Raw genomic sequence first — 21,206 nt, 5'->3', positions numbered from 1 at the left:
CAGAGTTGCAGAGAAAAGCAAGAAGACAAAAGAAAGCCTTCTTAAGTGAACAACACAAAGAAATAGAGGGGAAAATGTCCTTTCAAAATAGAAAGGGAAAGACTAGAGATCTCTTCAAGAAAATTAGATACAAAGGGAACATTTCATGCAAAGATGGGCATGATAAAGGGCAAAAATGGTAACAACTTAGATGAAGCAGAAGAGATTAAGAGGAGGTGGCAAGAATACCCAGAAGAACTATACAAGAAAGGTCTTAATGACCTGGATAACCACCATGGTGTGGTCACTCACCTAGAGCCAGACATCCTGGAGTGTGAAGTCAAATGGGCCTTAGGAAGCATTACTATGAACAACGGCAATAGAAGTGATAAAATTCCAGCTAAGCCATTTCAAATCCTAAAAGATGATGCTGGTAGAGTGCTGTACTCAATTAGCCGGCAAATTTGGAAAACTCAGCAGTGGCCACAAGACTGGAAAAGGTCAGTTTTCATTCCAATACCAAAGAAGGACAATGCCAAAGAATGTGCAAATCACCACACAATTGTACTCATTTCGTAGCAAGGTAATGCTCAAAATCTTTCAAGCTAGGCTTCAACAGTATGTGTACTGAGAACTTTCAGATGTACAATGTGGATTTAGAAAAGGCAGAGAAACCAGAGATCAAATTGTCAACATCCACTGGGTCACAGAAAAAGCAAGAGAATTAAAAAAAAAAAATCTACTTCTGCTTCTTGACCATGCTAAGACCTTTGACTGTGTGGATCACAGCAAACTGTGGAAAATTCTTGAAAGAGATAGGAATACCAGACCACCTTACCTGCATTCTGAGAAACCTGTATGCAGGTCAAGAAGCAACAGTTAGAACTGGACATAGAACAACAAACTGGTTCAAAATTGGGAAAGGAGTATGTCAAGGCTGTATTTTGTCACCCTACTTATTTAACTTACATGCAGAGTACATCATGAGAAACGCTGGGCTGGATGAATGAAGCACAAGCTGGAATCAAGACTGTCAGGAGAAATATCAACAACCTCAGATATGCAGATGACACCACCCTAATGGCAGTGAAGAGGAACTGAAGAGCCTCTTGATGAAGCTGAAAGAGGAGAGTGAAAAAGTTGGCTTAAAACTCAACATTCAAAACACTAAGATCATGGCATCTGGTCCTATCACTTCATGGTAAATAGATGGGGGAAAAAATGGAAACACTGACAGACTTTACTTTCTTCAGCTCCAAAAAAGAAAGGCTATGACCAGCCTAGACAGTGTATTAAAATGCAGAGACGTCACTTTGCCGACAAAGGTCTGTATGGTCAAGGCTATGGTTTTTCCAGTAGTCGTGTACAGATGTGAGAGTTGGACCATAAAGAAGCCTGAGCACTGAAAAATTGATGCTTTCAAACTGTGGTGCTGGAGAAGACTCTTGAAAGTCCCCTGGACTGCAAGGAGATCAAACCAGTCAATCCTAAAGGAAATCAACCTTGACGATTCATTCGAAGGACTGATGCTGAAGCTGAAGCTCTAATACTTTCGCCATGTGATGTGAAGAGCTGACTCATTGGAAAAGACCCTGATTCTGGGAAAGACTGAGGGCAGGAGGAGGAGGCAGCAGAGGATGAGATGGTTGGATGGCATCATTGACTCAATGGATGTGAGTTTGAGCAAACTCTGGGAGATGGTGAAGGACAGGGGAGCCTGGCATGCTGCAGTCCATGGGTCGCAAAGAGTTGGACATGACTTAGCGACTGAACCACAACAATGTAGACACTAAGCAAGAAGGAACAAATGGGCAGATTAACTCCAAGAAAAACAAAGTTGTGCAGGAAAGTAAACTTCACAGTAGTATATGGCAGCAATGAAGAAACCCAGTTGTCTTAATAAAGTAAATTTTGACTATTAACCTAAAATTACGTAATAATTATGCATACATGCATGCTCAGTCACTTCAGTTGTGTCCCGACTCTGCGACCCCATGGATTGTAGCCTGCTAGGCTCCTCTGTGCGTGGGATTCTCCAGGCAAGAATACTGGAGTGAGTTGCCATGCCCTCCTCCAGGGGATCCTCCTAATCCAGGGATTGAACCCACATCTGCACTGCAGGTGGATGGATCTTAACCATCTGGGTAGATCACTGAACCATGTGGAAAGCCCATGTAATAACTATATGTGGAGCATAAGTGAGTGGTGGTGAAGAGAGAGGCGGAAAGACTGCGTGAGAGAGAGAGAGTGTGTGTGTGTGAATGGAGTGCATGAGAGTAAAAAATTCTCATTTTCCATAAAAGGGTGACAAAAAATGTACAAAACTGAAAACAAATCAAGAAATAACAGTCAAACCACATTACTTATAAATATGGAGATAAACACCAGAAGCCTCAGTGAAGGAGATGAAAGCAGCTTCTCTGGGAAAGTAGGAGCTGTGCAGCAGGGAAATGCTGCTTTTTGTAAAAACCTTGGGGTGTCACCTGATTTTTAAAGTGTGCAGGCATCACTTTGAGAAGAGTAAAAATTAAAAACACAAAACCTCGATCTAAAGCAAACACGGCAAAATCTGTTAACCTGAGTGGTGGGTATTCTGGGCATTCATGTTATTCTCTAACACTACATTTAAAATAATTCCTGTTTTTTAAAGTTTCCTTTCAGTTCTAGAAATACCATTAATTTGTTATTCAACATGAATTGCCCCTATTATGTGGAAGAGGAGGAGCTTTAAAAAAGTTAATGGTGTTATCGTAAAGATTAAAAAACCACGAATCCTATAGTTTAAAAAATCTTATATCCAAATTACATTTTTCAAAGGTTCTTTGACTTTTATTTTCAAAAAACTTAGTATTTTTTTGATAAATGCCTTGAAAGAAAGCCTTGTCCGCTATGTCAAAAGAAAAGTCCCAAGACACAATACATATAACGAGTGGGGGAGAGACAAGCTTCAGAATAACATATATGAATACATTTATGTAAAAAAAAAAATGAAAAAGACCAAGCCACTTCCTACATGTCTATACACGTATAAATACACACAGAAGCACACGCAATGAGATCTGGAAGCGAACACACCAACCTGTGAATAAGACTACCTCTGGGAGGCAGATGGGTTTGGAGGCGAAGAGAAGGTAATTTCAGAGTTTGCTTCTACTTGTTTCTGATTAATAATTAATATATGTAGCAAGAAGTTCAAATGGCAAAAAGGTACACACGGTGAAGACCGGCCCCCACCCGGCTCATGTCAGCCCCTGGCCCTTCTCCAGAGGCAGCCTCCTGTCTGTCACTAGTTTCTTATGTGACCTTTTAGCCTTATTTCAAACACACAGAGAACACGTTTACACGCAAAACGCACTTTCTGTGAATAGTTACCACACTGGTCATACTGCGCACTCAACTTTTCCCCTTAAACGGGCTCCTGCCTCAGGACGGACCCGTGATGTCCCACCGACCGCTCACCTCCAGGCTGCCCTGCTGGGCCTTATACACCACCTGGGGGCTCTCCTGCAGAATGCTGCCGTACAGCTCCCGGAAGTGGGCCATGTTGGGCTTCACGATATTCAACACTTTTGCCTTATCCTCTCCAACCACTGTCCAAAAGTCACCTGGTTAAAACAAGCACAAAACCAGTTTTGCACTGCGACTTCAGAGTCTGCCCTGTGGACTGCAGGCCCCCAAATGACCTGTGAACCAAAGCCCCCCAGCTGACACTGCACCAGGTCAGCCTGGCAGGATCTCTCACTCGAAACACTGGCTTTTTCTCCTTCAAGACGTGAACACAGCAGCCCAGGAATGCAGGCATTTGTCTGGGGGGAAATAGAGACTCTCAAACCACAAAGCCCTTTCAGTTCAGTTCAGTTCAGTCACTCAGTCGTGTCTGACTCTTTGCGACCTCCCTGTCCATCACCAACTCCCGAAGTTCACTCAAACTCATCTGCATCGAGTCGGTGATGCCATCCAGCCATCTCATCCTCTGTCGTCCCCTTCTCCTCCTGCCCCCAATCCCTCCCAGCATCAGAGTCTTTTCCAATGAGTCAACTCTTCGCATGAGGTGGCCAAAGTACTGGAGTTTCAGCTTCAGCATCAGTCCTTCCAATGAGCACCCAGGACTGATTTCCTTTAGGATGGACTGGTTGGATCTCCTTGCAGTCCAAGGGCCTCTCAAGAGTCTTCTCCAACACCACAGTTCAAAAGCATCAATTCTTTGGCGCTCAGCTTTCTTCACAGTCCAACTCTCACACCCATACATGACCACTGGAAAAACCATAGCCTTGACTAGACAGACCTCTGTTGGCAAAACAATATCTCTGCTTTTTAATATGCTATCTAGGTTGGTCATAACTTTCCTTCCAAGGAGCAAGTGTCTTTTAATTTCATGGCTGCAATCACCATCTGCAGTGATTTTGGAGCCCCCAAAAATAAAGTCTGACACTGTTTCCACTGTTTCCCCATCTATTTCCCAGGAAGTGATGGGGCCAGATGCCATGATCTTAGTTTTCTGAATGTTGAGCTTTAAGCCAACTTTTTCACTCTCCTCTTTCACTTTCATCAAGAGGCTTTTTAGTTCCTCTTTACTTTCTGCCATAAGGGTGGGGTCATCTGCATATCTGAGGTTATTGCTGTTTCTCCTGGCAATCTTGATTCCAGCTTGTGCTTCTTCCAGCCCAGCATTTCTCATGATGTACTCTGCATATAAGTTAAATAAACAGGGTGACAATATACAGCCTTGACGTACTCCTTTTCCTATTTGGAACCAGTCTGTTGTTCCATGTCCAGTTCTAACTGTTGCTTCCTGACCTGCATACAGGTTTCTCAAGAGGCAGGTCAGGTGGTCTGGTATTCCCATCTCTTTCAGAATTTTCCACAGTTTATTGTGATCCACACAGTCAAAGGCTTTGGCATAGTCGATAAAACAGAAATAGTTTTCCTGGAACTCTCTTGCTTTTTCCATGATCCAGAGGATGTTGGCAATTTGATCTCTGGTTCCTCTGCCTTTTCAAAAACCAGCTTGAACATCTGGAAGTTCACGGTTCATGTATTGCTGAAGCCTGGCTTGGAGAATTTTGAGCATTATTTAACTAGCGTGTGAGATGAGTGCAATTGTGTGGTAGTTTAAGCATTTTTTGGCATTGCCTTTCTTTGGGATTGGAATGAAAACTGACCTTTTCCAGTCCTGTGGCCACTGCTGAGTTTTCCAAATTTGCTGGCACATTGAGTGTGTTGGGGATTTTCTCCCCGGGACTTGGAAGCGACGAACCTGAAAGAAGGACACTTGGACAGTCTCTTGCAAGGACTGACAAGTTTATTTCTGCAGTCAAGCTTTTTTATAGAAGCAGGAACAAAGAGCTTAAAGTATACGGTCAGCAGAGCGCATATGGAGTTAACACATAATCAGTGAAAATATTTCAAGGCCAGCGCGCTCTAAATGACTCATGGGCTTATCCCACAACCCGCTTTCACAAGTAACATCCCTATTAACTCTTGGTGCTGAGCATAACCAAAGGCAGGAGATGTTTTTCTGTCCACAGTGCAAAGCCGGGTATTTCTGGCCCTTCGCCATTTTCCCAAGGACTTTCTCCTTTTACGGCTATTTTGCACTACGCTTCCCAACGTATTCTCCTTTTGTTTTTAAATTAAGCATGGCGGCTGCTAGTTGGACTCCATTGTGGGAAGCATGGAGTCTTGAGTAGAGACTTCTGTATCCCATAATCAAGGACAAAAAGAGCAGGGTGATTAATACATATATAAAAATATTGCTTCCTGAAAGCTAAGCTCTAGGGTCTAGAGACCATAGGGTTTTGGTTAAAGTATCACAGAATTGAGTGCTATACAATTCCCTAGGTACCCTAACTTGAAAATTAGCAACTTGTTGTTTCAACAAATTGATGTCTAAACTTGAGTTATTTGTGAGATCCTGCAAATGCACTTTAACTTTATCCCAAGGATATTCAGTGCTATTATAGGGCATGTTAGTCAGACAAAAAGAAGTAAAATTCCAGTGACAATGTACACGTATTTGGAACGTCAGTTGCTGCACTTGATCTCCTGAGTGGATAACTCATTTGTATCCTAAGTGGATAACCACAGTTTGTAACTCATTCATTCGTGTTTGTAATTGCTGATCTATTTGAGCTTGTCGAGTCCAATTTTCAAGAACACAGAAAGAAATACAGAATCAGTCCAAGGCTCAGTTAAGTTTATGGGAAGCCATAACTCAGATCTTTGTTTAACTAGCGCAATGCTAGCATTGTGATAGGAAATGGTGTGATTAAGGCAGGTATACAATGCACATGCAGTACAATTGACAATCTTGGTCGATAAGTCAATATCAAAATGCCCTACAATAAACAAGTACAGAAGGTGAACATATGATTGAATATAGCCAGTACTATTGTATAGGAAGGTATAATTAGAAGGACAAAACACACCCATAGTCCCATAAACATTAGCGAAGTGCTCTAAAGCTGCTGGAATTTTCCAAATGTGCCATTGCTCTGGCCCCACAATGGGGACGACAATCCTGGGTCGTGGGGGTGATAAGCCCCTGTTATACCAATTCAGCAATATGTCCTTATCAGTCCAGAAACTTGTTTTAGATTTATGAAAGCCTCCAATGCTTGATCTATTAAACCAGGAGCGATTATGATGTTCCTCTTGCTCTTCAGTGTCTGCTCAGCCTGACAAGTCATGTTTTTCACTTGAGCCCATGTCGGGTAAGGATTCAGACGATGGCGTTTCCTCATTGGCTCCTCCAGGGTCATTGACGAGACCCTTTGCGTCAACTTCGTCACTTCCCGAGGGAGTCCGGTCTTGGGGTCCCTCTCAGTAATGGACATAGCGAAGGGGAACCTAGACTTCCTCTCCATCTGCAATGACAAGACCATAACCCTTGCCTAGGAGTCGTAAGATTCCTGGCAGCCACTGATTAAATTGCTTATACCATATTGGTGTATTGATTTCTAATTTGCTGTTTTTGTCTTCTGTAAAATGTCTATCTGCATGAGTGTCAGAATTATTTTTTGTTAAGTTTAAAAAATTCAGGGAATAAAGAGTTAAAGATAATTGTAATTGAGGGTTAATAGGATAAGAAGTCTATCTCCTCTTCCATATTTCCCCTTTCTGTTTTAGTAAACGAGTTTTTAGGGTGTGGTGGGCTCTTTCAATAATAATTTGACCCTGAGGATTATAGGGTATTCTTGTAATGTGTGTTATGTTCCATTCTGATGAAAATGAACGAAATGAATGTGAGGTGAATGCAGGTCTATTGTTTGTTTTCAAGACAGAAGGAATCCCCATAATGGGGAAGGTGAGTAGAGTGTGGAAATGGTGTGTTCGTTAGATTCTGAAGAGACAGGTACTGCCCAGATAAAGCCCGAAAATGTATCAATTGAGACAAAAAGCAAAGAAAACTTTCTTAAGGAGCAGTGAGTGAAATCAGATTGCTAAAGGGAATTAGGTTGTTGCCCCCGGGGATTAATTCCTGAAATTGTAGTTCGTAAGTGTAGAGGGGCGCAAACATCATAGGTTTTAATAATATGTCGGGTTGCAGTGAGAGGAATATGGTATTTAGATTGCAATCTGTTAGCACTGGTATGAAGATTAGCATGTTTGTCATTGGCAGATGTAAAAATGGGAGCTATGAGCCTGTCAACAGCATCATTTCCTGCGACCAGAGGGCCAGGTAAACCTGAACGAGCACATATATGTGCAATAAGGAAAGGTTCCGTACGTGAGCGAATTAAAGCTCAAGTCTGTGAAAAGAGAGCATATAATTCTTCATCTAGGTTGTATGAAAAGGCGGTAACAAAATCAGGAAAAAGGGGAGCAAGGTATTTGGAATTAGTATATACATTGAAGGATAATGGTTGAAGTGACATAAGAGCATATAAAGCATATAATTCAGCTCTTTGTACTGAAGAATAGGTAGTGGGTAATTTCTCTTTGATATCAGGGCCGACAATCCCTGCTATGCCTTTCTTGTTGCCATCAATGAAATAGGTGGGTGCATTGATAATAGGCTGGGATGCAATGACATTAGTTACAATGAATTTAGTACATTGTAGAAAGTCCCATAATTTTCCTTTCGGCAAATGAAATGAGATAACATTTTGAAAATCATTTAATGCCATTTGCATGGTCAAGTTGTACTGTAAGGTAATTTGCAATTCCTTTTTTTGTCAAGGGAACATGTATTGCATATGGATCAAATCCAGTCAAAGTTTGTACATGGCTTCTTCCTGACATAATTAAGTGCCCTATTTTCTCAATATATGACATAATTTTTTTAGACTGTTTAGTGTGTAAATATACCCATTCTATTGGGCTATGTTGAGCTATAATTGCAATGGGCGAATGTTCAGTGGGGAATATATATAAAGAAACTCGTTGATCATAATCTAGCCGAGTTGAAAAAGATTGTTGAATGCGTTTCTCCATTAAGGCCAGTTCTTCTTTGGCCTCTTTTGTTAGCTGCCTAGGGCTATTAGGGTCAGGGGATCCCTCTAAAATTTTAAATAGATTTTGTAAGGCATAGGTGGGGATGCCAACAGATGGCTGCAGCCAATTAATATCTCCTAGCAATTTTTGAAAATCATTCAGCATGTGTAGAGACTGCACAGAAATTTGAGTTTTTTTGAGGTTTGATTTTAGATTCTTCTATAACATGTCATAAATAATTAAAGGGTGCTTTCCATTGAATTTTATCTGGCGCAACAAGCAGGCCATGATTTTGAAGAGTAGTAGTAACTTCATTGTATAACTGTTGCAAACAGAGTTCAGATTCCACAGAGAGAAGTACATTATCCATATAATGAATTATAAACGCAGTAGGATACTTGTCTCTAATGGGTTGTAATAAAACAGATATGAGATATTGGCAAATGGTAGGGGAGTTCATCATTCCCTGAGGTAGCACCTTCCATTGGAATCTTTTAATAGGAGCCATGTGATTTATAGAAGGAACTGAAAAGGCAAAACGTTTTCTATCTTTAGGGTGCAAAGGTATAGTAAAAAAGCAGTCTTTTAAGTCAATAATACCTACAGACCATCCTTTTGGTACCATAGAAGGGGAGGGCAATCTGGGTTGTAAGGGCCCCATAGGTGACATGGTATTATTAACATTTCTTAAATCTATCAACATTCGCCATTTTCCTGACTTCTTTTTTATTACAAAAACAGGGGAATTCCATGGGGAAAATGAAGGTTCTATATGAGCTTTTTGTAATTGTTCATTTACTAATTGTGTAAGAGTTGCCAATTTTTCTTTAGTTAGGGGCCACTGAGGTGTCCATCCTGGGGTATTAGATTCCCAATCGAGGGGCAGCGGTGTTAACTCAATGGCCCCCATTAAAAAGGTTCATTTAAAGAAATTGTGGCTTTCGTTTGTTCAAGAAAATCCCGTCCCCATAAATTGATAGGGATATTAGTAATATATGGTTTAAGATAAGCTACAATTTGATCAGGGCCATACACTTGTAAATAGGATGCACTGACAAAAGTTTGTGCGGCATCAGTTTCATCCATTCCTAATAGTCTAGAAGAAGCCATAACCTTACCCAAATCGAGGGACCACTCTGCAGCTCTAATGATTGAAATGTTAGCTCCGGTATCTAACATGCCTGTGAAATTCTTTCCCCGTATGCGTAAAGTAAGCATGGGTTTCTGATGTTCCTTTAATAAGGTGGATAGTGCAGCAGTAAGGTTGGTACTGCCAAAGCTTCCTTGCCGAACTTTATCAGATGCCTTCATTGGTTTAACATATGGCAAAAGTAATAATTGTGTGAAACGTTCCCCTTTTTGTAAGTATGCATTTCCCGTTTTCATAATATTTACCATAACATGTATTTCCCCTTCATAATCTTTGTCCATAACACCGGTCAATACCACTAAACCTCTCATTGTGCAGCTACTATGTCCCAAAATTAGTCCCATTGTCCTGGGTGGAATCAGGCCGTAATATCCAGTGGGAATTTTGTGGGGGTTGCATAATTCTATTAGTTCCATATCATAAGGACTAGATACATCAATGCAAGCACTCTTAGATGTAGCTGCTTGTAGCATCATAACACTAGGTCCTCCTTTTGTAGTGGGGCTAGAGGACGGCCCCTTTATCAGTTTCCCTGTTGTTTTTGTTGTGCACCGGGGTTCAAGGTGTTTCCATCCTTATCAAATTTAGAATGACATTCATTCAGCCAATGGAACCCCCTTTTACATCTTGGACATATTCTTGGGGGTCTCTTCTTATTAGAAGCAGTATTATTTTTTTCGGCCTGTGTTGGTAGGCAACATTGTTTTTTCATATGGTTGGGCTTCCCACAGTTAAAACATTTGGTATTAGCAGCCTTTTGTACATTAAAGGTTTCTAATGTTGCCAATTTTGCTCTATGGGACATAGATCTGATGTCCCTATATGCTTTCAAATATTCCATAAGAGAGCTAGTCTCTTGAATTGGTCTAAGCATGGATTGACATTCCTCATTAGCATTTTCAAAAGCAAGCTGTTTTAAAATAATATTTTGTAAAGTCACATCCTTAATAGATTCCTCAATTTCATCCTTTAATTTTCCTATAAATTGAGAATATTCCTCTTTATGTCCTTGAATAATCTTAATAAATGAACCATCAGAGTTAGTGCTATCAACCTTTGCTTATGCCCTGCAGGCAGTTTCTTTAATGAAATGTAATATCTCAAGGGTAATATTAGCTAATTGTGCAATCATATCAGCCATGGCTCTTGTTCCAGTGAGTATATCATAGGTTAAATTGGCAGAGTTACCATGAGATTGCTGGTCAATCAGCATTTGTTGGGCCTTATCATTAACCCATATTTGCCACTGAAGTAATTGTTGAGGATTTTGAATTATCTTTGCTATTTGAAAAAAATCATATGGCATCCAATGGCCAGCCCATCCTCCGAGAAATTCTATACAATAAGGAGAAGTAGGTCCATACAGAGTGCATGCTTTCTTAAAGCTAGACAACATGCTAACATCTAGATTAGCCCAAGTATTTTGGTCTTGGGCAGGTTGATTAAATTGCATTGGGAAAGCGAAAGTGCAAGCAGGCATCTCCCAAGGAGGAGTGAAATGATTAGTACGAGCAAAGTTAGCAATTGCTGTTACAGGCGGAGCAGAAGGAAAAACCTCAGATTTGGGCTGTCCGTTGAATGAAATGACCTCCGTTCTAAGTGGCTTCAGTTTTGACAAATACTGTCAAATACATATATCCTGTATATTTATGTCTCTAAGTTGTTTTTCTAAGGATTGTGTCTGATTGAGCATAACATTCTTATATTTCAAAGCACCTTGCGTATCTTGTTCCTTAAGCTCATATTCATGTAAAGATCGAATAGTTTTTACTTCCAAATCAACGTTATGCCCTTCAATTTGTTCTATGATAGCCCGTATGAGTGACCATGTAATCCTTGCCGATATGCTCACAAAATATTATTTTTAACCCTTTTCTATATGTCTAGATTGAGTGTCCCCTCTTCTGGGAACCATGAATTGTTCCAGTAAAATATGATAGCAATCGTTCAACTGATCTCTTGAAACATTAATACCATTTTGTTTAAAAAAATGATGCATTATAGAAATGAAAGGAATTTTACTGCTATGTTCTCCCATCCTGCTTACCTCTTTCTGCAGGGGCTCGTCGCTTTGTTCAGCCTTCCTCTCAAGTCCCTGTTCGTGGCGCCACTTGTTGGGGATTTTCTCCCCGGGACTTGGAAGCGACGAACCTGAAAGAAGGACACTTGGACCGTCTCTTGCAAGGACTGACAAGTTTATTTCTGCAGTCAAGCTTTTTTATAGAAGCAGGAACAAAGAGCTTAAAGTATACGGTCAGCAGAGCGCATATGGAGTTAACACATAATCAGTGAAAACATTTCAAGGCCAGTGTGCTCTAAATGACTCATGGGCTTATCCCACAACCCGCTTTCACAAGTAACATTCCTATTAACTCTTGGTGCCGAGCATAACCAAAGGCAGGAGATGTTTTTCTGTCCGCAGTGCAAAGCCGGGTATTTCTGGCCCTTCGCCATTTTCCCAAGGACTTTCTCCTTTTACGGCTATTTTGCACTACGCTTCCCAACAGAGTGCAGTACTTTCACAGCATCATCTAAAGGATTTGAAATAGCTCAACTGGAATTCCATCACCTCCACTAGCTTTGTTCACAGTGATGCTTTCTAAGGCCCACTTGACTTCACATTCCAGGATGTCTGGCTCTAGGTGAGTGATCACACCATCATGACAAAGCCCTTTAGCCAGTTAAAATATACCTCAGTAAAGAAGGAAGTCACCCTGAGAGTTAATATGCACTTGTTTTTCCAATGCACAAGCTTCTCTATTTATAGACTTTCATCTTGTTAACAAAACTCCGCCTGTGACCAATCAAGACGGGGGTGGTGAGTTATCTCATCCTTGGTGCTGCTCACTCAGCTTGGCCCTGCCTGCTGTGTTTGTATGAGGGCTTTTTAGGTGCTCTGCACATATGAATAACCTTATTATATTTGATAAGGGCAAAGTTTACATTTAGGATAAAGCTGATATAACCTGCGGTGGATTCATTTTGATATTTGGCAAAACTAATACAATTATGTAAAGTTTAAAAATAAAATAAAATTAAAAAAAAAAAAAGTTGCAAGTGGTGAACTGCTGATCTGGAGAAGCAAGAGGCAACGAGGCCTCCTCCTGGGGACAGAGATACTGATGGCCGCCCTCCCGAGAAGCTCATTCCGCCCACAACTACTCCACTGCTGGCCAGGGCCATCTTGGCATCCTCTGTCCAGCCCGTCAGCACCAGCCTGCTACCCAGTGGGCTGGAACCACCGCAGGCCCTACAGCCAGTCACCCTTGGACAAGCTCCGACCACCACCGGCACGTCAGCAGCCACCGCACAGGCAGGGCCAGCAGCTCCTGGGCCAGGGAGCAGCCCCGCCTATGCGCATGCCCAGAAGCCAGCCCCGCCCCAACAGAAGGGCCCCTGAGACCCATACAGGGGGCACCGCAGAGCAGGGAGTCCTGGTGAGCAAAAGGGCATGCTGCTGGGCCCACAGGGAAGCTTCGACATGCCACTCCTCCAAGGCTGGGAAAACAGCCAGCAACACCCTGATGCCACACCAAACAATCAGGCAGCTGATCTGATAAGACATCTGCATGCCTATGTTCACTGCAGCATTATTTCCATTTGCCAAGATAAGTAAACAACCTAAGTGCCCACTGATAGATGAATGGATAAAGATGGGAATATATACACATATATGGAAAGGAATATCAGCCATAAAAGAAGAAGGAAATGTTGCTATTTGCAACAATATAACTGGACCTAGAGGATGGTGTGATCACTCACCTAGAGCCAGACTGGAAGGCCATGTCAAGTGGGCCTTAGGAAGCATCACTGCGAACAAAGCTAGTGGAGGTGATGGAATTCCAGTCGAGCTATTTCAAATCCTGAAAGATGATGCTGTGAAAGTGCTGCACTCAATATGCCAGCAAATTTGGAAAACTCAGCAGTGGCCACAGGACTGGAAAAGGTCAGTTTGCATTCCAATCCCAAAGAAAGACAATGTCAAAGAATGCTCAAACTACCGCACAATGGCACTCATCTCACACGCTAGTAAAGTAATCCTCAAAATTCTCCAAGCCAGGCTTCAACAGTACGTGAACCGTGAACTTCCAGATGTTCAAGCTGCATTTAGAAAAGGCAGAGGAACCAGAGATCAAATTGTCAACATCTGTTGGATCATCAAAAAAGCAAGAGAGTTCCAGAAAGACATCTTCTTCTGCTTTATTGACTACACCAAAGCCTAGTCAAAGCTACGGTTTTTCCAGTAGTCATGTATGGATGTGAGAGTTGGACTATAAAGAAAGCTGAGCGCCGAAGAATTGATGCTTTTGAACTGTGATGTTGGAGAAGATTCTTTAAAGTCCCTTGGGCAGCAAGGAGATCCAACCAGTCCATCCTAAAGGAAATCACTCCTGAATATTCTTTGGAAGGACTGATGCTGAAGCTGAAACTCCAATACTTTGGCCACCTGATGTGAAGAACTGACTCATTTGAAAAGACCCTGATGCTGGGAAAGATTGAAGGTGGGAGGAGAAGGGGGCGACAAAGGATGAGATGGTTGGATGACATCACCAACTCGATGGACGTGATTTTGAGTAAGCTCTGGGAGTTGGTGATGAACAGGGAGGCATGGCGTGCTGCAGTCCATGGGGTCACAAAGAGCTGGACGTGACTGAGCGCCTGAACTGAACTGAGAGGATGTTATACTAAGCACAATAAACAGTACCAAGGACACAGCTGTGTGATACATGGAAGAGGCTGGGCACGTATGAGGACCTCCAGGGAAAGCCTAGAGAAAGCCACATGGCTGAAGCCGTTGCTGGGCAGAGAGAAAGTCGTCCAGGGCAGGAGGGAGGTGGGAAGAACAGACACATACCTCTGCAGCTGAGGAAGCCCTGGGGCGAGGATGATAATATAACTTATCATCCAAAAGAGGCCACTTTTGACAGTGAGGGGGGTGCTATGAGTCATCACATTATGATGAGTATAAAGTGGGCAAACCAGGGTGTGTGGTTGCCCTTGCCGATTTTTTTCCGCAGAGCAGAAAGGGAATCATCGAAATTATGACCCACCATGGCAAATTTTCTAGAGCAAACTGTGGGTTTGTTTGGAAAAATTAACAGATACTCAACAGTAAGCATGTACCTCAGTGAGGAATAAAATACACTGGATTTTTAAGTTTCAAAGAACCAACATGTACTGCAATTTGGTAGAAAGCGTGTGGGGACTACAGGCTTTGGAAAAGATTCATGGACAGCCTCTGGAACCTGACCTCTGTGAGATGAGGTGGGAACTGGTTAGGGCAGTGAGCTCGAGTGAGTCCTGCCCTAACGAGCCGCTCAAACACAGAGACAGTGTTTTCTGTTTGTTTACACAATTACACTCGAGGATGACTGCTAGTGAGAGGTTGGAGAAACTGGTTCTCTCACGTAACTCTCTTGACCCGTATGCTGCTACAGTCCTTCTGGAAGCTGTGACTGACGAAGCCTCATCTCTGGAGAGCGAGCCCCAAGCCCCAAACCCAAACAGAGGCCAGGAGATGAAGCCCACTGAGGATCTGGGTCATCGTTCTACCTCGTCTGCCCACACAGCTGTCCCCTCAGCTGGGCACTGCCGCCTCCCCACATGGCAGGAAGGGGACAGGCACACGGAGATGATGCAACTGGACTGAGGTCTCCCAGGAAGCCAGTGAACACCCTCCACACACACGACTCTTCACTGAAGCATGATTTACAACAATGAAATCCTGGCAGCAACCAAATGTCCCTCAACAGGGGAACAGTGCACCCACACCGACCACAGACCGGGGCGTGCCCACTAAGAGTTACAGGAACCACACAGTGAGATGGAAAATGACCATGGAATAATGTGCAGCTGAGAAGCCAGGACACAAAAGTACCAGAAGGAAACAGCTTTGGGAAAAAAAAAAGACAAAGGACTACTTTTAAATGGTTCAGTTCAGTTCAGTTCAGTCACTCAGTTGTGTCCGACTCTTCACGACCCCATGAATCGCAGCACCCCAGGCCTCCCTGTCCATCACCAACTCCTGGAGTTCACTTAGACTCACGTCCATCGAGTCAGTGATGCCATCCAGCCATCTCATCCTCTGTCGTCCCCTTTTCCTCCTGCCCCCAATCCCTCCCAGCATCAGAGTCTTTTCCAATGAGTCAACTCTTCGCATGAGGTGGCCGTTTGCTCTAATAAGAGACACATTTACTGTGGGCTCTTTAAAGGCATGTGCTCCGCATCTGCTGTCTCATTTAAGGCTGCCAAGCCTCACAAGGAAGGTGCTGATTATCCTCAATCTCATGGACGAGGACAAGGAGCAACAACCTGCCCAAGGCCCGGCCACGTCCCAGGATCAGGGCAGTGACATTTCAGGTGCTAACTTCACTTCACTCTGTAATTCTCCCCTGTAATTTCCCCCCTTTCCCTCACTTCTGTAATGCTGGCTCACTACCTCTAGCGTTCTGAAGTAAGTTCACGGATGCACAGACATGCTGTCCCAGCAAATGTGAATGGAGAGGCAGCTGGGTTGACTTTGAATTGTGTATATACCCTCATGCTTTCATTCAGAGCCTATAAATGTTTTCTACTTCTCCCTGAAGGGATGAAATGTCATCTAACTCTGAGTCTCACACAGCTGGCTCAGAATTGAAGCATCAGTGCACCACTGTCGAGATCTAAATATTTATGCCACCTCCTTACCTCCTGTACATTTAACAAACAAAAGCTCTTACATTTTAGACAGTAATTTTCTGAGAGAGGGAGTATATTTCACCAAAATGTAAAGGCAAATGATCCAAACCTTCCCCAAACAACAAATGCCGGTCACGATGAAAGGAGCTGGGAAACATTAAGGACTTTCTTCGAACAGGGACCAAAGCGTATTCGTCCCTGTGACCCCGGCTCCTCACCTGCTGCCTGGCACATGAAGGCAGATCCATAAATGTCTGCTGAATTGGATTTCTCTAACTGCTGTGCAGCAGAACCAGCTCAGCCACGGAGAACAGCAAGCAAATGGGCTTATTACCTGCTGCTTCAAAAAAAATGAATAAAATTTTGGGCACTGCATGAACCAGCATTTAATCCTAAGAATCAATTTTTCTTACCTCTGGAGATAGGCTCACAACAAAACACAGAGATTGAGGAAAAACTGACTGCTGACTTGTATTTTACGGGAGTTTAACTCTTAACTACCCAAGCCAGAGAACAGCCTGTCTAATGCGATGGCTAGACAAAAGGGTAATCTCTCCTTGACCTGAAGTAAGACAAATTCAGAGGCTTGTAGTGCATTTGGAGCTGGCCTGCTCCATGATTCCAGCACGTCCCCAGCAGTCAGGAACCTTATTAGGAACATAAGGGTGTGAGCGGAAAGGCCCGGCTCTCAGGTCTGGCCATATCCCTGGGAGACTGGGGGTGAGTTACTTAACCTTTCTCAATCAGCTTCCTTCTCTGCAACAGTCACACGAACCTCACAAGACTGCCTTTAGGTTTCAGTGATTAAGGTATCAGAGGATGCTCTGTCCACAGTGAGCAGACAGTACTGCTGTCATGATGTGTATATGGGAGGGGCAGGGCAGAGGGTGCAGGAAGCCCTGGGTTTCTACGACACTGGCAGGCTAACTTTCCCTCTTAAACGAACTGCCACACTCCTGTCATCTCGGTTCGGTAAATATCTGGGTGGCTTCTAAGTGCCGGGAGCTGGTTGGACTCAGGGCATACAAAGATACAGACTCTGCCTCAAGCAGCAAGTGACATGGAAACAGCATTTCAGAGCAGGTTAGTGCCCGGGACTCCTGATGTGGAAGTGGTCAGGAACAGGAGCTCAAACTGGAAGCTGATATGTGCAACATAATATTCATTTTAGACTGTTTTTTTTAATATAATTCACATACCATATAATTCTTATGTAATGCACATAACTGTTTTTTTAGCATATTTACAGGGTTAAGCAACCATCTAACTTAAGACCATTTCAGCCTCCCTAAAAGAAACCCTCTACGTCAGCAGTCACTCACCCTCCCTGCTTCCGCCCTCAGCCCGGCACAGAGACTAATCCACTTTCTTCCTCTACAGATTTTCCTGTTCTGGACACTTTGTATGAGTGAAAAGTGAAGTCGCTCAGTCGTGTTCGACTCTGCGATCCCGTGGACTGTAGCCTACCAGGCTCCTCCGACCATGGGATTCTCCAGGCAAGAATACTGGAGTGGGTTGCCATTTCATTCTCCAGGGAATCTTCTCAACCCAGGGATCGAACCCGGGTCTCCCGCTTTGGAGGCAGATGCTTTAACTTCTGAGCCACCAGTGGAACTGCACAATATAGGGTATCTTATGATCAGAATGTTTTCAAGTTCATCATGTTGGAGCACCTATCAGTACTTATTCCTGTCTGTGGCTAAGTAATATTCCACTGGGTGGATGTACCACATTTATATATCCATCTCTCAGCAGGCATTTGGGTTGTTTTTACTTTTGGGCCTTTTTTTTAAATCAATAACACTGCTATGAACAGTTGTGTATGAGTTTTTGGTGGATATATATTTTCATTTCTCTTGGGTAGATACCCAGGAGTAGAATTGTTGGGTCAAATAGTCGCTTTAATATTTTGAGGAACTGCCGAACTGATTTTTCCAAAGTGGCTGTATTATTCACATTCCTTCAGCAATGTATGCAGGTCCGTTTCTCCACAGCTTCAACACCTGTTCTCATCTGCATTTTGATTATAGGCTTTGAGAGGGAATTGGGGTCTAATGACAAATGGTGCTGATACCTTTTCATGTGCTTATTTGCTATTTGTACACTTTCTTTGAAAAAAAAGTCTATGCAAATCCTTTGCCCATTTCTATATTGGGCTATTTGTCTTTTTACAGTGTTCTAAGAATTCTTTATATATTCCAGATACTAGTTACTTATCAGATATATGATTTGCAAGTATTTCTTTCCATTTCATTGTCTGCCTTTTCACTTTCTTGACAATGATTTTTTGCAGCACGGAAGTTTAATTTTTATATTGATCTATTTCTTCTTTTGTTGCTTTTGGTATATATTTAAGAAAACACTGCATAACTCAAACTGACTCTTCTAAAAGTCTTATGGTTTTAGCTCTTATGTCCATGATCTGTGTGTGTGTGCTTAGTCGCTCAGTCATGTCTGACTCTTTGCGACCCCATGGACTGTAGCCTGCATCAGCCTCCTCTGCCCATGGAATTTTCCAGGCAAGAGTACTGGAGTGTGGTGCCATCTCCTGCTCCAGGGGGCCTTCCCAACCCAGGATAGAACCTGTGTCTCTTGGATCTCCTGCACTGGAAGGTGTATTCTTTACCACATCCATGATCTATTTTGACTAAATTTTGTATAGGGTGTGTAAGGGGTCCAATTTCATTCTTTTGCATGTGGAAAAAATAATTATTTCAACAAAGATGACTAAGGCAGTATTTCTAGGTGGCAGCCGAACACATCATTCAAAATACATCCTCCAAAATATTTCCATCACTGCACTAACTCACACATGGAGGAGAATGAGGTAAGAACAAATAGTTGATGCATTGGTGCTATACATTTGAATCATATATAAATTTTTCTCTTGCACACTTTAGAGAACACAAATAGGTGCAGGAAGCATCAGGTTTACGATACTGATTCAGGAAGGAACCAGTACCACAGCCATCCACCCACCCACCCGTCCCCTAAGTATTTACCGAGCACCTAGTATCTGTCAGGTGCCACTATGATCACTGAAGGAGAGTGAACAATGCAAGAACATACGTCTGCCTTCCGCATCCTAGCGGTGGAACAAAGACCAGAGACAAGAAACCCAACAAATAAACAGTACCTCAGAAGGTGGAAAGTGCAAAGAAGGAAACACAAGCAGAGGAAGATGGCCAGGAACGGGGAGGAGCCCCAAGCGGCCACACAGTCTCTACCATAGTCCCCGGTGTGAGCCAGGAAGGGCACGTGCCACACAGGCGCTCTGCAGGACATGGAAGGGGAGGATCGAGGATCCTGGACCAGAGCGCCTGTGTTCACCCGCACGCTGGACTAGAAGCTGCAGGGCCCAGCACGAGCTCCCTCCTGCTCTGGCTTCGGGATCTCCAGACACAGTACAATACGGAGCAGCAGTACAGCAGGTTCATGAATTTCCAGGATTAAATGAGTTAGTACATGTAAAGCACTTAGAACACCACCAGACACACAGTAAGTAACCCGGAGACGTTAGACACGGCTGGTGACTGACACCCTTTCAGGAACGCGGCATGCTCAGAAACCAGCTAGTGACCGAGTAAAGAAGCGTTCCGAGCGAGGCTTCAGCAAGCGCTCAGGCTTGCCAAGCCTGCGGAAATCTGTTTCCAAATGACTGCGAGAGTCACTCCCAACATCCACGTCACCCAGGGACACTGCTGGCGAGGGCAGAGGTGTGAATGTCATGGAAGAAATCGCAGGAGCTCTCGCCCTAGAGGAAATGTCTCTCTACTGGCTTCTACCAGGATCCAGAAATGGGGATGTTCACTCACACTGTAGAGGGCTGGCACTCATTCCTAATTTTTTTTCTCTAAGAAACACTCAGCTGGCACTTCCTCACTGCTTTGTCTTGTTCCTAGAAGTAGCTGAGCCTGCATTCAGACAATCTGCCATCAAAAAGAAACCCATTCTCTCTCTCGAACATGTCAGCAGTTGAAGGGGTTTTTCGTTCCTCAAGGACTGTGAAGGGCCAAGTGACTCTACCTGACTTAAGTCCTCTGCTAACTCTGACACGCATCATTTGCCAACATGTACCAGTTTAGTGGTTAGTATATCAGACGACATAATCCCAGTTTGGTGAACGTGTCCAAGGAAGCTACCGTCCCCCTTTGCTCTCTTCCCTACCAAACAGATTTGGCCGAAGTGAACCATAGTCATGTCATTAGTAAAACAATGGTAGATGAAGGCAGCCTGAGTGTCCACCAGTCACTGAAGCACTGGGCGGATCAGGGTGTCTCAACCTGAGGAAAGTCTCTGCAGTCAGCGATGATACACAGTAACAGTGATAAATAATGACAGGAGTCATTTTCTGAGCGCCAACCATCAGTGAGCTGTGATGCTGGGGTTTTATACATATTATCTCATGGAAAATCTTCTTATGAAATAGTTATTTCTCCTTTACAAAGGAGAAAACGGGCTCGGAAAGGTTCCAGCACCTCCACGAGGCTGGTGTTCAAGCTCAGGTCTGACTGCAGTCTTGCCTTTCTATCTACAGCAAGTGGCTGTGTGGTGTGTGTGTTAGTTGCTCAGTCGTGTCTGACCCTTTGTGACCCCAAGGACTATAGCCTGACAGGCTCCGCTGTCCATGGAGTTCTCCAGGCAAGGATACTGAATAGATTGCCATTTCCTTCTCCAGGAGATCTTCCCAACCCAGGGATGGAACTCGGGTCTCCCACATTGCAGGAAGATTCTTTACCGTCTGAGCCACCAGGGAAGCCCTATGTTAATACAAGCAAACATGGATCTAGAACAATGCAGGATAACATTTACTGAGCATTTACGATGTGCCAGGCACATACAATTTAATTTACATGTATGGTTTAGCTTCATCCGTATAAAAAACTCCTTTAGAGAGAAAGAAACTGAGTCACAAGGAGATAAGAAACTTGCCCAAAGACAGAAAGTTAGTTAAGGTTAAAGC

At 43.3% G+C, this 21,206-nt stretch overlaps 1 protein-coding gene across 2 annotated transcripts in view; it reads right to left on the bottom strand.

Moving 5' to 3' along the window:
• RBSN (rabenosyn, RAB effector) overlaps positions 1–12,558 on the bottom strand; it is a 44,689-nt gene extending 32,131 nt beyond the window's left edge. Inside the window, exons 1-2 of one of the 2 annotated variants that reach the window (XM_061397203.1) lie at positions 11,613–12,558; positions 3,439–3,584 (exon numbers count right to left, since the gene is read on the bottom strand). The gene's annotated coding sequence lies outside the window, so the exon portion shown is untranslated. The remainder of the gene's footprint in view (positions 1–3,438; positions 3,585–11,612) is intronic. The other variant, XM_061397204.1, reaches the window with a different exon arrangement.
• Between the last annotated feature and the right edge of the window lie 8,648 nt (positions 12,559–21,206).

The sequence above is a fragment of the Bos javanicus genome, chromosome 22, assembly GCF_032452875.1.
Source record: "Bos javanicus breed banteng chromosome 22, ARS-OSU_banteng_1.0, whole genome shotgun sequence".
Lineage (NCBI taxonomy): Eukaryota > Metazoa > Chordata > Mammalia > Artiodactyla > Bovidae > Bos > Bos javanicus.
Note: the sequence above shows the minus strand (reverse complement) of the source record. Positions and strands in the feature narration are given on the sequence as shown.